The 17,860-nt window shown below is 39.1% G+C and overlaps 1 protein-coding gene across 6 annotated transcripts in view; it reads right to left on the bottom strand.

Annotated features, from left to right (window-relative positions):
- The window catches only part of LOC145998732 (anoctamin-7-like), a 454,373-nt gene that overhangs the window by 64,338 nt on the left and 372,175 nt on the right, over positions 1–17,860 (bottom strand). The gene's annotated exons all lie outside the window — the stretch shown is intronic.

Here is a 17,860-nt window from a genome sequence, read left to right as displayed (position 1 = left end):
GCTAAGTAAAATAAAGCAAATCAATCAATCAAAGCAAAAGCTTATGTATAAAGTATGATGTTGCATAATAACAATACAATGATTTTTTTGACCAGCTCATCAAGTTCGATGTACCTTGATATGTATATTTTTGTTGTCAGAGCTAGTAATTGTATTTACAATTTTTAAAAGGTTAACTTAAGTGCGTATACTCTCAGGTCTGTAATATTGGAAGAAAACAAAAACCCTTGCTCCCCCCAAACAAAAATATATGTTTTTTAATGCTTTGCTTAGCTTTGGGCCCCCAAATAACTGAAGAAATCGGCTCCTATGAGGATGAATGATAATTAGGTGTAATTAATGATGGAACACTCCGCCACCTATGTCTTCAAATTATCTACTCGATAATTTTGTTCATTTTTCACATTTTATACCGTTAATACTCGTATATTGAAAGTAATTGTTATTAGCAGGTCCGAAGCCAGATGTTTATTTCGGGGAGGGGGGGTTTATTCCTTAGCAGCTGCTGCCATCTAAAGACGATATATGTAGGTGGCGCTAGAAGCCCTGAAGATGAATTTCTCAGTATATTACAACTTATTATACTAGATGTCTAATCCTGCTATTTCCAACGAAACATTTGTAGGATTTCTGGAAGGCGGGCTTCAGCCCCCCAAGCCCCCTAGCTACGTGCCTGTTTAGATTTTGCACACCTCGTTCAAACAAAATCTTTGAAAGTTAAAATAAAAAATTTAGCCATGACGTATATGTTGCGTTACTTTTCACATAAAAATCTCATTTTTGAAATTCTGAAAACAATTTTTCGGACCAACCATTCTGTGGATTAGGTAACTGAAAGTGAAAACATGTTCTGGCCCGGCTGTCATTTTACTTTAAATTTTCCGAGCTACCTATTTTTTCCTTCGTTTATTCTCCTTGAATGCTTATTGACTGAAGGTCGTAGTGATAACGTCGACACCTTATAATCAAGCCCCGGGTTCGATATCCGACGGAGGCACATAGTGGTTCTGATCCCATATTAAACTTAGACCCAGTCCCAACTACTCTTTCTGAGCATGAAGCAGGCCACCCATGATTTTTTAAAGATACCAAACTGTGGAAAAAAGATCCGAAATGCTGTTGGAGTATTAGATGCGACCACTAACGCTATGGTACATTGCAGCTAGACGAACAATTGTACAGTTGCAATTTTATGGTCCAAAGTAACGGAAGAAATTGAAGACTGAAATTGGTAAACGCTGTAAGTGCTACAAGAATTCAAACACCGTTTTCCACGTTAAACTGTGAAATGTGCCATGCTTTATAATGTGGTAAACGTGAAAAGTGGCTGGTAGCTCTCTAAGTAGTTGAAAGGGCGTGAAAAAAGGTCTCTAGTGTGAACGTTCTTATGGGCTGATGTGCCGAACAATGTGATTTCCCAACACTTTCGCTTTCGGCACTTACAACGTTTACCACTTTTAGTCCTCAATTCTATCTCCTATAGAACCCCGAGACCTGACCATCACCAAGACAGTAGCTTGCAGACAAAGGTTATCATACAACGTACAGTTTGGTGCTTGTTTGCTTCAAATTCTCAGAAGTATTCGAATAGAACTGTATTCCGATAATTAACAATGTTTTCAAATTTCCTATAATTTTATTATACCAGATGTTGAGAAAATTATATATTTATATATTAGCAATGATTCTTATAATTAAAAAAAAGTACGGGACTCTCTCTCATGACGACTGCAATTGGAAGAAAGTCGGGACAGGAATTAAAAAGAACGGACTGCCCTAGCCTGCATCAATGGTCATAAAAGAAAAACTACCAAATATTGCAGACTGCATACTTCTGAAGCCTGTCTCACTCCATAAACAACCCACTCATTTATGCAAGGACAAAATCAAAATTCTTGCAAAATGTGAAAAATCCGACATGTTATTTTCTTAGGTTTCTATAGGTTTACAGTACAATAAAAGCATGGGTGTTCTTGTGAATGCCCCTTCATCAATTTCATCACATCATTACTCACCTCATCATCTCGATTAGCCAAAAGTGGCAGGAAAGCAAAGAAATAAAGGCGATAAAACTATTTCCTTTAAATATAAGATGTTAATTTCTGAGGGGTGCCCTTCCTCTCAACGCCGAGGGCACATGCATAGTTTATCAATTTGCCTCCACCCACGTCAAATCTTTTTATTTATTTATTTACATTTTACTTGGGATTACCGCTAAGCAGTTTTCCCCATATCTATATACATATGTACTGTACATAAACTTACATTTTTTAGTACATTATTATTAAAAGATACTATGAACATTTTTTTTTCTATTAAATAGTTAAGCCACATTTTCTAAAAAAAGATAACAATATATATCCAACTGTAAGGTTAGGTTCACAAATCAAAGATTCCAAACAATGAGGAAAAGGAATTTTACAGTTTATAAGAGTTTTATAGAATGTCTCTCTTTCTTGTGTGTATCTATTACACTCAAATAGGATATGGTGTATATCTTCCTTGTTGCCACATGTACAGTTTGGGTTTTGTAGAATCCGGATCTTTGTAAATGACTTTTAGTAGTTGTATGTCCTGACCTAATACGATTTAGTAATACTATCACATTCCGTGAACCTTGAACTTTTGTAAACCAAGGTCTCATTCTATTGAAATTAGCTATCCTCTGATAAAAGCTGCCTGCATTTTGAAATTCACCTTTGCACCATTCCGTCCAGTTTTCCTTCAACTTTTTCTTCACCCTCGGTAGAAGGTCTGTGTACCAGGTTTTCAGCTCCAGTACAGGTTGAATTACCCTAGCTTGTTTTGCATACAAATCTGCCATATCATTTCCTAAATTTTGACAATGTGCTTTAACCCAGGTTAAATGAATTATCTTTCCCCTGCTCCTTAAATTTTGTAAAGTTTTTACACAGTTTATAATGTATGGGGAGCATTTAAATAATAAATCATAATTGGACTGAATTGAATATAATACACTTTTGGAATCCGTTAATATTAATATATTTTTTTCTTGCAATTTATATGTATAAATTAGTGCTTGGTAAATTGCATAAGCTTCAGCTGTAAAAATGGAAAAATCTTCCGGTAAATGTATCATAATTGATTCCTTCTTCTGTACATCATAAACAGCACATCCTACATTTTGACTACTTTTTGAACCGTCTGTATATATAAAGTAATAATCTTTCCATCTTTCCATGTAATCATATTTTGTATATTGTTCAGGGAAATAAATATCTCTATATTCACAAACAGGAAAATCTAGAGTATATATGGGCTTACTCCTTACTTTCAATAATTTTTGATGATCCTCATAGTACTCATTATATAATTGCACCCATCCTATATCTTCGCAGTTATTAATTTTGCCTGTATCATATAATTCAACCAAGTCGAATAGAATGTCATTAAACGGGTGATTAACTTCTGACATTGTTTTCAACAGATATTTAATAGACAGTTCTCTTTTCCTATAACTTTAGTTCCATTCGCATGCTTCCATGTATACAGCAACATTGGGAGTACTCTTCATCAGTCCTAGACACTTTCGTAGAACTTTCCTCTGCATTACTTCCAAAGGTCGAAATACACGTTCCGAAATTGTATTAAAGACTATAATCCCGTATTCTATTGTTGGTTTGTAATAGTTTTTGTAAAAATTCATCATGGTACTAGGATGACTTAATCGCCATCTCGAAACATCTTCGTCGTTGTTCATTGTTGCTGTTGTTGCTTTATAGTGGCTCACATCGCTTATCCTTTGCAGTTTCTAGCCATTTGTACAGTCTTGGACACAGCTGGCTTGTAACGACCCTATTGAAGAAGCAGTGAAGCAAGCCATGCATGTCTGACCACCAAGCGCCTTGTGACTAGACAACCCAAACAGCATTGCAATTTTGCGGCTTGTATACCAGTCACGGGTATACATCTCTGTAAATTGAGTAGTGATGCCAAAGAGAAATACGAGATGAAGATTGTCGATCGTAATGTCTCGTGTTCTCGACATGGAATAATACTCGGTCCACGTTACGTTCCATTATTTAATGTTGTTTGGGAATGAACCTGACGGACTAGGTTTATATTTTCAATCCTTGCATTACAGTAAATTCCATATTTTACAATTATATTAATGCTTTGAACGAAAATAATGCCCAGAAAAACATCGAACACACGTTCACACCATTCTTCTCACACACATGCACGTGAAAACAAACACACAAAGCTAAGTTTTAACTTCCAAGTGAATGTCCAAATAACAGTAAATGGAGAAGCACGATGTGCGAAACATGGGATTTTTCACAGAAAGAATGCGTCTATTTGTGACATACGTGGTTTCTATTAATAGACAATGAAACAATTATGAGAGAAATTAACATGCATTTTCGTCTTCAGGTGCTGAGGAAGGAAACAGACTGACTGGAAAAAAGAAAGCATGGTGCTATTGATAGGCTGTTGGTTAGCGTACAGAGCTTTCATCAGTGAGGTCTAGGTTCGATCCCCACCAAGGACATTTTTTTTTATTCTTTTCTATTAGTGAAGAAGTATGTAATGTTGTTTTCTAGGCTTTTTGACGAAAGGATACGCATCAAATTTGTTCGTTTAATATGTATTTTCATTCTTCTAATAAGTTCTCTTTCGCAATGGGATATAGAGATTCTCTATCTAGGCGATGGATATCTTCTCAATGGTTACGTAGCTGCGATTCTCCAGTCCCTTACACCCACTTGTCTTATTTATTTACTTCATTTCATATCTAACGAAAACACACAGATATAGTTAGAACAAGAAACACACCTCGCGTCGAAGGTTCCAGACTCGAGTTCTGGCTTTTTTTTGCGAGGGTGATTATTCTTGTGTGTTTGTTTATCATCTTTGTCAAAAAAATATTCCTCATTATTGCCGTGATTAACCTAGGGAGAGACCAAAGCGACTGAAATAACAAAAGTACAGAAAATGCAAGACACATCTGCCTAGGCATGTTATACCTTGGGAATTAGCAATCTGAAAATTAACTTGCGTTTCAGTCCACTACTTGCGAAAGAGTTTCGTGTTGTCTCGTTTGGAGTGTTGGTTATCGTGTCGGACCAGCATGCGGGCAACCCGAGTTCGAGCCCAGTGGATGGCAAGTTTTTTTTTTTGTCTAATTTCATCCAAACTTATTTATAAAACTGAAGTTTCTGCAAAACCTTTTGAATTGCATGCCACTTCGTATGTTGGTAATCTGAAAGCATCAAAGATGAAAATTTGATGTTTCGAAGCGACGATGTATTTGTGCATGTGTTGAAAAAACGCAGTTATTTATTAACGAAAAACATGCAGCCACGTGATCATTGAGAACGCTTCCTAGTTGTCAGTGCCAATATGGCAGTAACTACAGTCTGTCAACACACATCAACTTTCACGTTTCCCGTAAAATGATTACCTTTCCACGTTTCAAAATCATGAGTTCTGTCTAAAGCAATACTTTGATACTTGCGTTTGCATGTTCGAATCTAAAGTAATACGAAACTTTTTTCCCAACAAATGACATTCAAACCATTAATAACATAACCCACAGCGCTACAGCCCTTGAAGGGCCTTGGCTTACCTACCGACTGCTGGTCTCCCTCCCACACTGTTCCTCCGTCACCTAGTATCGCGTGGAGGTCTTAGACCAGTATTGGGGTGATCAGCCCGACGAACCCCCAGCCGTTGTTGTAGGTCTTCTCGACCGGGTTACGCTCACTCACTCGGAGCTTCCCAATTTCCTCACGATGGTGGGTTGCCACCGGCCCTATACGTAGGCCGAATAAATTCCGACCAGAGCCGGATTCGAACCTACGCCGCCCCAGCGAACGATCTCAAGACGAGTGAACGCCTTAACCCGCCGCTCGACTACGGAGGAAGACTTCAAACCATTAATAACTGTTTGAAATGTGATACTGATATCATATATAGAAAGAATAAAAATGGAGAATTTCGCTTAATACAACTTATAAATAGGGACCGGAAGTTGATGAAATGTCATTTTTTTTCTGACATTTCGGACGCGATGCCCATTAAATATACACAATATTACACTTCATCTAGAACCCAAAAAAGGTAATTTTAAAGTGCATTTTTTTGCATTTGTTGCCATTTGTCAGGTTTTAGGTCATTTTCCCGGATTTTCGGCATTTACCCGTCATTTTTTGCAATATTCGGTATATTGTTTCATCATATTTTGTCACTTCTTTAATTTTGGTAATATTCTTGAATCTTTTCACCAAGGTATATATATCTCGCAGGGTTGCAATTTACGAGCATAAGAAATGCTGAACTGGTGACAGTCTTTGTTGTGTCGGGGGAAACCACCAGGTGCCCGTCTGGGGCAAACTCAAATTTAAGATCAGAAAAGGAGAGGCTTGAAATACCATAGCTAGACCCCGTTTGCACTGAAAATCCTCGTTGCATATTTTAATTGAATGTGCATGTGCTATCATTTGGTGCCCTTTTTTTTAAAGCAAGATTGCATTTTGTTTAATTTCATTTTCATTTCAATTTTTAAACTGAAACTAACAAATTTGATGGTCATTTCTTGCATTTTACGTCATTTTTTCCCCATTTTTAGGATATTCTATAGGTCATATACCTATATTTTTTAGGTCATCAACTTCCGCTCCCTACTTATAAATATATTAAATTATGTGGACACCTGATGTGAAACGTACGATGCACGATCAGAGAGCCTGAATGTTGCATTGAAAACTGCAGAGAACAATGACTGACTTATGATCAGTGAAAGGTTTTTCCATGCTCCAATGGGATTTTATTTATAACTATAAATAAACAAGAGAGAAGGACACAGGTGGATATGATGAACTAAATTGTAATCTAAAAGTTTTAATTGAAGAAACAAAACACGTTCGCGGTTAAAAATAGAGCATTCAATTTCAGGCACATTACACTAACTGAAAGACTATTTTCAAAATTAATAATATTTGGATAACCGGCAAATCCAAACTTAATGTTAACCACGTAATGCACTTGATAATCAAAGAAACATAATTTTTCTTGAGCATGCCCTTTATTTTGTGTCTTGATTGTTGAAATAATACGTTGCAACGAACAGTAGTATGTTTTAGAGTGTGTTTAGAATCTCTTGTGTACTGCATGTAAATACTGAAGTCATTTCAGTATCCTAATCAAATAACAATTATTCAGTGTAATCCTTTAAAAGGAAAGCCTTTGTTTCTTTGCAGCTGTTCATGACAGAAATTCAATTGCAAGACAAGTTACCAAATTAGCAATAGTTCTCTTACATATTTGTGGTATGTGCTTGTTTGCCTTATACCGGATGATGAAGGAAGCAGATATAAAAGATAGACAATTACTGTTCTTGTGTAGCTCGTCCTGCTTTTGTCAGAAAACCTGATCAGCATACTGAACCAAGCCATCACATGAGATACGACTTCAATAATATAATCCCGTTTCTGTGGCCAAATACCTCCAAAAAAAAGGCAATAAAATTGTCAGTGTGAGGAGACGGAGAAATAATTTCCTTTTATCTTACATTATACTCTGTCTGTATGCCTAGTGTGGTTTGTCTGTCCCAAAGCTGAAGACAAACCTCTGTCTGTTGTAACGCGTGGCATGTTTTCTTCCAGTTTACAAATCACGTAAAATACCTTCGTTCACTTCAGTGTGCTGGTTCTGCAGGCTCAAGGTCATGTCGACTGATAACGAGATAGACCACGTGACTCCGGGGCCAACTGTCAGCACCGAAGACAAGCTTCAGGAACTTTTGCGAGGTTCCTTCTAGTCCTTGACAGAGCGCATGCTCCGTAATTATGTGCAGAAAACCCATGTTCTCTGTGTATAAAATTTACGTATGTTTGGATTGTGTGCTCAAATGTTGCAGTAAACATAACTCCGTGACACACAACAACAATTACAAGTGCTTCAAAGATTAGAAACTTAGCAAGCGTTACTCATAAGACGATTAGATTGTCCGACTGACAGAAGACCAGGTGGTGGGTTGGTAACATGTAAGTTTGACACGCAGGAGATACTGGGTTCGATTCCCCTTTGATTGCCTCCAATTTTTTTTCTTAACTCGAGCGACTATATATTTGAATTTATTTATTGCGAACATTCTTATTTTATTTGCTGTGCGAATTGTTGAATTTTGTTTTCCAAACGATTACGATAATTTCTTGTGAATAATATTATATGTATTTCTGGATCATTTTCTCGAAATAAATGTATACTTTTCGCCAGGCATAACATTTTGTTGAGTATGTTTGTAAAATGATGAGATATGTGGAAAAAACTATCGCAAAAAATAATTTTCACAAATAAAATTTAAAACAGTAAAGTAAAGATTTCCACCCAAAAATAAAGTAAAAATGTATTTAACTTTTACTCAAATAAATTATTAAATAAAATGCAATAATTAGTTGCTCGAGTTATATAAAAAAACATAGGGCAATAGAACGGGAATCGAACCTCATAATGGCACTTGGAACTCATCAAAACCTTCAAGAGCTTTTCCTCAATTTTTTCCTTCTTTTTAAGTCCACTTTATGCACAGTAAGAAAACTGGATCTATAATTTAAAGTGGGATTTTAACCACTTGGAACCACTAAACCGCGTATCAAACTTTTCCTCTGGAATTGTTGGCTAGCGTGCGATATTACCAATACTCGGTTCGGGCATGGATGTGGGTGTTTGTCCCAATGAGAATACAGATAATATAGAGGAAATTGACATGTGTCACAACTGAGAAAAAGGTGAAGAACGAGGATACTATTAATTTTGAAAATACTCTTTCAGTTAGTGTAATGTGCCTGAAATTGAATGCTCTATTTTTAACCGCGAACGTGTTTTGTTTCTTCAATTAAAACTTTTAGATTACAATTTAGTTCATCATATCCACCTGTGTCCTTCTCTCTTGTTTATTTATAGTTATAAATAAAATCCCATTGGAGCATGGAAAAACCTTTCACTGTTCATAAGTCAGTCATTGTTCTCTGCAGTTTTCAATGCAACATTCAGGCTCTCTGATCGTGCATCGTACGTTTCACATCAGGTATCCACATAATTTAATATATTTATAAGTAGGGAGCGGAAGTTGATGACCTAAAAAATATAGGTATATGACCTATAGAATATCCTAAAAATGGGGAAAAAATGACGTAAAATGCAAGAAATGACCATCAAATTTGTTAGTTTCAGTTTAAAAATTGAAATGAAAATGAAATTAAACAAAATGCAATCTTGCTTTAAAAAAAAGGGCACCAAATGATAGCACATGCACATTCAATTAAAATATGCAACGAGGATTTTCAGTGCAAACGGGGTCTAGCTATGGTATTTCAAGCCTCTCCTTTTCTGATCTTAAATCTGAGTTTGCCCCAGACGGGCACCTGGTGGTTTCCCCCGACACAACAAAGACTGTCACCAGTTCAGCATTTCTTATGCTCGTAAATTGCAACCCTGCGAGATATATATACCTTGGTGAAAAGATTCAAGAATATTACCAAAATTAAAGAAGTGACAAAATATGATGAAACAATATACCGAATATTGCAAAAAATGACGGGTAAATGCCGAAAATCCGGGAAAATGACCTAAAACCTGACAAATGGCAACAAATGCAAAAAAATGCACTTTAAAATTACCTTTTTTGGGTTCTAGATGAAGTGTAATATTGTGTATATTTAATGGGCATCGCGTCCGAAATGTCAGAAAAAAAATGACATTTCATCAACTTCCGGTCCCTATTTATAAGTTGTATTAAGCGAAATTCTCCATTTTTATTCTTTCTATATATGATATCAGTATCACATTTCAAACAGTTATTAATGGTTTGAAGTCTTCCTCCGTAGTCGAGCGGCGGGTTAAGGCGTTCACTCGTCTTGAGATCGTTCGCTGGGGCGGCGTAGGTTCGAATCCGGCTCTGGTCGGAATTTATTCGGCCTACGTATAGGGCCGGTGGCAACCCACCATCGTGAGGAAATTGGGAAGCTCCGAGTGAGTGAGCGTAACCCGGTCGAGAAGACCTACAACAACGGCTGGGGGTTCGTCGGGCTGATCACCCCAATACTGGTCTAAGACCTCCACGCGATACTAGGTGACGGAGGAACAGTGTGGGAGGGAGACCAGCAGTCGGTAGGTAAGCCAAGGCCCTTCAAGGGCTGTAGCGCTGTGGGTTATGTTATTAATGGTTTGAATGTCATTTGTTGGGAAAAAAGTTTCGTATTACTTTAGATTCGAACATGCAAACGCAAGTATCAAAGTATTGCTTTAGACAGAACTCATGATTTTGAAACGTGGAAAGGTAATCATTTTACGGGAAACGTGAAAGTTGATGTGTGTTGACAGACTGTAGTTACTGCCATATTAGCACTGACAACTAGGAAGCGTTCTCAATGATCACGTGGCTGCATGTTTTTCGTTAATAAATAACTGCGTTTTTTCAACACATGCACAAATACATCGTCGCTTCGAAACATCAAATTTTCATCTTTGATGCTTTCAGATTACCAACATACGAAGTGGCATGCAATTCAAAAGGTTTTGCAGAAACTTCAGTTTTATAAATAAGTTTGGATGAAATTAGACAAAAAAAAAAAACTTGCCATCCACTGGGCTCGAACTCGGGTTGCCCGCATGCTGGTCCGACACGATAACCAACACTCCAAACGAGACAACACGAAACTCTTTCGCAAGTAGTGGACTGAAACGCAAGTTAATTTTCAGATTGCTAATTCCCAAGGTATAACATGCCTAGGCAGATGTGTCTTGCATTTTCTGTACTTTTGTTATTTCAGTCGCTTTGGTCTCTCCCTAGGTTAATCACGGCAATAATGAGGAATATTTTTTTGACAAAGATGATAAACAAACACACAAGAATAATCACCCTCGCAAAAAAAAGCCAGAACTCGAGTCTGGAACCTTCGACGCGAGGTGTGTTTCTTGTTCTAACTATATCTGTGTGTTTTCGTTAGATATGAAATGAAGTAAATAAATAAGACAAGTGGGTGTAAGGGACTGGAGAATCGCAGCTACGTAACCATTGAGAAGATATCCATCGCCTAGATAGAGAATCTCTATATCCCATTGCGAAAGAGAACTTATTAGAAGAATGAAAATACATATTAAACGAACAAATTTGATGCGTATCCTTTCGTCAAAAAGCCTAGAAAACAACATTACATACTTCTTCACTAATAGAAAAGAATAAAAAAAAATGTCCTTGGTGGGGATCGAACCTAGACCTCACTGATGAAAGCTCTGTACGCTAACCAACAGCCTATCAATAGTACCATGCTTTCTTTTTTCCAGTCAGTCTGTTTCCTTCCTCAGCACCTGAAGACGAAAATGCATGTTAATTTCTCTCATAATTGTTTCATTGTCTATTAATAGAAACCACGTATGTCAGAAATAGACGCATTCTTTCTGTGAAAAATCCCATGTTTCGCACATCGTGCTTCTCCATTTACTGTTATTTGGACATTCACTTGGAAGTTAAAACTTAGCTTTGTGTGTTTGTTTTCACGTGCATGTGTGTGAGAAGAATGGTGTGAACGTGTGTTCGATGTTTTTCTGGGTATTATTTTCGTTCAAAGCATTAATATAATTGTAAAATATGGAATTTACTGTAATGCAAGGATTGAAAATATAAACCTAGTCCGTCAGGTTCATTCCCAAACAACATTAAATAATGAAACGTAACGTGGACCGAGTATTATTCCATGTCGAGAACACGAGACATTACGGTCGACATTCTTCATCTCGTATTTCTCTTTGGCATCACTACTCAATTTACAGAGATGTATACCCGTGACTGGTATACAAGCCGCAAAATTGCAATGCTGTTTGGGTTGTCTAGTCACAAGGCGCTTGGTGGTCAGACATGCATGGCTTGCTTCACTGCTTCTTCAATAGGGTCGTTACAAGCCAGCTGTGTCCAAGACTGTACTGTTATCACTGTTCGCGGCAGCAGCTCTTCATTATCTTCAACTGCCAGTCACCGCGTTGAACTTCACGAGACCTCCGCAGTGCTGCCCTCTGAGCACGCACCGCTGACCTTCCGAGGGGAAGGGCGCGCGCGTAATCAATGTCTGCTATCAGCGCCCTCCCACCATGGCCGTGCACCAATTCAACTAACTGCATTAGCGTCTCCCTCTCCTCAAATGGTTCGCTGCAGAGGAAGCGGCCACGTTGGGGGAAACTGCTTTCAGCAGATGGCAAGGCACAACTTGACCTAACTCAACTAACTGCACGCGATGCAGAAGACTTATCTAGTTTCTTGTTGCTCCTAGCGAAAAGTACAGGGATTGTTCATGAATAAATAAAGAACAGGGCCTCTTTTCTACCTTCCCCAGGAAGCCGTAGTGCCCCAGACACTGGCACACCAAGATTTTTTTGTGAGGTAGCTGGAATTGTATGTGGATAGTGCATAACTGTTTTTCTAGGGATTCGGCATACTAAATAAAATATTTCGTGCATTTAGAACTTTTCATCCTCAAAAATGGCATTAGGGAGTCATTTAAGAGGGTTTGTAGTTACAACTCTGGTTTATCCCGATTTCTTCACTGCTTTTATTTGAAAAAATGTTGATTATCTAAAAAAATAAAATCGAAGGGGGCTGTAGCCGCATCAGCCCCCCTCTGCGTACGCAAGTGGACCAAGAGGGGTTTACATGTGCCTCCAAGTCGCCATGATTACTTCAAAGTGACTTTTCTGCCACTTTTGGCTAAACACGATGATGAAGACCAATAATGATGAAAAGGCGATCATAAACACACACGGACATTGGACAGGGCAACACGATCCACACAGAGGATTACACTAGCTGTCGTTTCTGACGCCAGAACTCGTTAGCCTGCAAAATGCAGTCCAGGATGTACTACGTGGAAGAAAGGCTGACTTTTGGACGTATTCAGAAAGGGTCACACGTTACACCCAAAACAGTTAAGCCTCTGTGGCGGAGTGATTACTACGACGCTAAGGGCCCCGGGTTCGAATTCCGGCGTAGGCATGGGTGTTCTTCGTGAGTGTCCTTTCGTAAATTTCATCATATCATCCTCATCGTCGCAATTTATCCAAAAGTGGCGGAATAGCTGTTCTAAATGACAAAAAAAAAAAAAAACGGTGAAGTGAAATGTTTTTCTTTACGTGTGAAATATGTAATTTTAGGTTGACATCCATCTATTTACTAGGGTTAGCACGCCAGGGATCCCGGGTTCGAAACTCGGATTGGATATGCGTGTTCTTTGTGAGTGACCCTTCATCGTATCATCGCTCATACTCATCTTCGCGATTAGCCAAAAGTAACAGAGAAGCGAAGTAAGATATACCAAATAAATAAATCATTTCCCATGGGAGCCGTTGCCCCACCTTGCCCCTTCCGCCGTTCTTGACATGATGAGAGCGCAGACAACCAAGCGAGTGATAACTATCTAAATCCCAGTGGCGAAGAAACAATCTTTTTTTTTTTTTTTCCGAAACCGCACTGTGTAATACGCCAATTTGATGATAATCAGTTACAACGTATTTCGTAATTCTTTTGTCTTCGCTTTTTTTTTCTGAGAAGTCGACAGGATGATAAGCTGTTCTCATTGCGTGTATAAAGACAATATATTTCCTCTAGTTGATGAGAAATGTACATCTCTAGTAGAAAGGGTGTGGCTTGATCTTACGTACCTTTTTTAAAGGCTGAAAAAAGGAAATGATAGCCATCAGAAGGTCTCTGTGTGCACGGAAGTACATTAACAAATCGATGCAGAAAAATGTTTATTTTTTTTTCTTGCATTCCACTCACTGTGAACTATAAATTCATTTATCATTAATTATTTATCCTAATCGCGACCTTGAGGATGAATAATGATTAAGTTAAATTGATGAAGTGGCATTCACAGGCAGTCAGTGTCGGATCTATAAGCCGCATAACCCAGCAGTGTGTGTGGGGGGGGGGGGGCAGGCGGAGACAATAAAGCCTTTAGGGTGGCCCTCAGCCATTGACATAGTAGAAGGTTCGTATATGCGTATGTAAAAAATAAACTTAGTTACTCAGGGTCACAGAAACGAATACAATATATACAGGTAAAGGTAAAGTTAAAGTTCCCTGTGCATATAGCACCGTGTCGTGAAGGCACATTTAGGATATGTGGGCCCTACATATTTTCGATGACGGCCATCTTGAAAGTGATCAGCACCACGCTGCGGCCGCCTTTACCCCCGCCCGGGTGCCATTTGATTTGAGGCTGATTGGGCTCTAGAGCCGCTTTTTCTGACCTTAGATCACCCATCCCGGGTCTTCCGTGTGACAGTCAGACTAGAATCAAATCAGGCATTTCACGAGAAATGCAGTGGTGAAGCTTTCTTCAACCTATCTTTAATCAGGAAAAAGTTATGACTACATGATTGTAACAAATGTATCATTTTCCAGGTGTGAGAAAACAGTGACATATAGCCTATATATATCACATCACCCCCTTCCATTAAGAAAAATGAGTTGAATTCAATATGGCGGACTTCCACTTGGAACACACCCAAACCTGACCTGTTTCTATCTTGACCAGCCTACGTCCTTTACTCTTTATAGGGGTGTTAATGGGCTTATGAATCACCCTGTATATTTGTGTGTGTATGTATGATGTATGTATGTATGTATATATATATATCACACACACACACATTTTTGGCGATAAAGTCAGAAAAGTTGGTGGATGGATCTATTGGGCAGGGCGGTTGGAGGGGGGTGTCAGGTATACAGTCTGACGCAACTCTTTTGCCTCTGAGCAATTCCGGCATTCGGTTTGCCAGCAAAGTGATAAGCTGTTTTAGTGTCGCGTCACGGTCGAAAATGCAGTGTAGTTTGGATCAGCGGTAACATTTTGCGTCAAACTTGGTAAATCCACTAGCGACATGCTTGAAATGTTAAGACAAGCCTATGGGACGACACTTTCACGAAAGCACGAGTGTGCAGGTGACACAAGGAAGAGAAGACGAGGAGAACGAACAATGCTCAGGGAGCCCATCAACGTCCAGAACTGCCGACTGTGAGACTCAAGTGAAGTCTTATTTGGACTCTGACCGACGTTTGAGTGTGAGGTTAATCTCAGATAAGGTTGGACTGCCGAATTTTACACGCAGGTACTCGATCGCTTGAGAAAAAGAGCCTCGCGGGTCCGCTCTGATATCGCAGACGCCTGGTATTTCCACCACGACAACGCGCCATATCACTCATTGCTGCAAGTGAGGGAAGTTCTGGTCAGGTAAAATCTGACGCTTCCCCACCCACCGTACAAGCCGGACCTGGCCCCGGCCGACTTCTCTTTGTTCTCGAAGCTCAAATTCGGCCAGAAAAGTCACCGTTTTGTGACGATTGAAAAAGTTCAAGCAGCAGTGACGAGTTCTCTGCAAGGCGTCTCAGGTCAAGACTTCCTGCGCCGCTGCAAAGAGTGGCAGCAACGCTGGAACCGCTGTATGGACGCTCAAGGATCCTACTTTGAAGAATAGTAACTGTATTTGAACGTAGTTTCAATAAAACGATTTTTCCAGAATTAGTCTAATTACTATTGGACAGACCTTGTATGTACGTATATTATATATATATATATATATGTATGTTTAGGGGGCCTTTGGTAATATTTTGCGGGGGCTCCAAGATTTGTAGATCCGACACTGCCTGGAATCGAACCCGAAACTTTCGTCAGATTGATCCTAAGTCGACAGATTATCACTTCGTTCTGAAATCTTCCTTAGAAACTAACCTTAAGAAATACATGCAACTTTTCGAACCGAAGCGACCCGACAAATTGCACGTATTGCTTGTCACTTTCTTGCCACTTGTGCGGTTTCCTCAATATAGTGCATCGTGTCGCCTCTGTTGTTCGCCTATTCGCGATGAATGCTTTCTTATAGACTGTAGAACCCGTGCTGCTTGTCGCTTCGATGCGAGACACGCGTGTTGCTTCGGTCTGAAAACCGTTTTACGGTTGAAACTGTAATCTGTGAGAAGGATAACTATTGCTCTCAACCTACGACAGGTTTTTACGTCAATTTTGCTTGCGAATATTACGTTATTGCGCTATAAATAGTACATGATTGTGACTTTTGGCCCATGGTGTACAGTATCTTCAATTCGAACACTGTGCAGAGAGGTTTGAGGATGAAAACTGATACGCAAAGTTTTATCTTCATAGAACTCATAGTTCTCTAAATTTGTTCCTTCAAAAGGGAACAAAAATACATTTTGAATTCGGCAAGACTTCGATCGGAGTCGGCATCAGATCCTCTTTAAACGACGAAGTGGTAGGTCATCTTGAAGCACGCCGAGACGCCCTTGAGAGGGGCAATAATGTGGTGGTGGGGACGAATGCTTGTACGGGCTGCTATTGTGCCAACGCGATACAAAGTATGAATGCTTTATTCGCAGAGTGGAAGGGAATTTTAAGTGTTCCCAACGAAGAGAATGAATGTTGCATGGAAATCAGTAAAAGATCGTTATTCTGTCCTTTTTCGGTAGTGGGAAGACTTTCAGCACTGAAGCGCGGCACATCGTAAAAGAAAACAAAAGAAATGGAAAGGGCATGTTTGGAGTTATTGGAATGTGAAATCAAAACTGAGGATAATCTCCGATGACTAATTAACTTGTTCCGGCCCAATTAAGGCGAGTAATTGTCACTTATTCTCAATTCCACGTCTCCTCCTTTTTTCTTATAACGGAATCCGTTCTTGTATATTTTTCTCACAATTCACCATCATTTCATCGAAAATGTATTCTCAATCTGTTTGAATTAATACTATAGAAACTTGGAGAAATTTTACTTCATGGTGCTGCCATCTATACTAGTTTATTTAAGTTTTCTGCTCTTGCAGCTTCTACAGAGCATTCCCTGACATTCGCTACGAGACTCGGCGGCAAGCGGCCCGGCGTCAGTGCTTGTCTTTCCCGGTGAACGTGGTTCGCGACAGTCGCACGCTACAGTCTGTTTTTTTCGCTCTCCCTGCCTTCGCTCGCTTTCCCTTTCTGTTGACGTTGCAGGCTGACGCCAGTATAATCCTCCCTCGGAAGTTGTGTTGTGTCGTGTCCGTGTGTTGAAGATTGTCGAGTGTTACTTCGGAAAGAGGAATTGTGGAGAAGTGTAACGACGTTTTGCAACGAAATTTCCTGGTGTTCTCGTTCCACATAGGACCACTATATTAAACCTCATAAAAAAGTTTAGAGTAACAGGGTCAGTTCTGGATAAAAGTGGAAAGAAAAACCCACGTATACTTACTGAGGAAAAACTCGATGAGATAGGACAAAGGTTAGAACAGCCTCCTCGGAAATCTATCCGCCGCCTCTCACAAGAAACAGGTGTTTCAAAAACAACAGCATTTAGAGCCGCTAAAATTCTTAAATCTAAAAATAAAAAATAAAAAATCTAAAAAATAAAATATACAAAGACAATCCGCACACCATCCGTGAGTTAAAAAGAGTATTGTACGAGAAATCTGGAGAATTACTGTAGACGAACTTGCACGTGTAAATGCCAATTTCCTTCGGAAATGCCAGGAACGTTTTGCAGCAGAGGGACATCATTTCAACACCTTCTGTAGTCAAGGTTACACAATATGAAAACTGTAATTGTAATAGCCGACTCTAGCGACTACCGCGGACCCCGTTCACCGGGTAATACAAACGCTGATACCGGGCCGCTTGCCGCCGAGTCTCGTAGCGAATGTCAGGGAATGCTCTGTAATAATAACTAACTACAATTTCTAACGAAAATACTAACCTATATTAGAATAATTTTAAAAATACTTAAGTTTAGTACATAAAAGAATATGTACTTACTCACTGACTTATCAACGCACAACTCAAACCCAAAATTTATTAAAT

This window comes from Lepisma saccharinum, chromosome 14 (genome assembly GCF_977018435.1).
Source record: "Lepisma saccharinum chromosome 14, izLepSacc3.1, whole genome shotgun sequence".
Taxonomy (NCBI): domain Eukaryota; kingdom Metazoa; phylum Arthropoda; class Insecta; order Zygentoma; family Lepismatidae; genus Lepisma; species Lepisma saccharinum.
The sequence above is the reverse complement of the archived record's forward strand: the minus strand, read 5'-3'. Positions and strand labels throughout refer to the sequence as shown.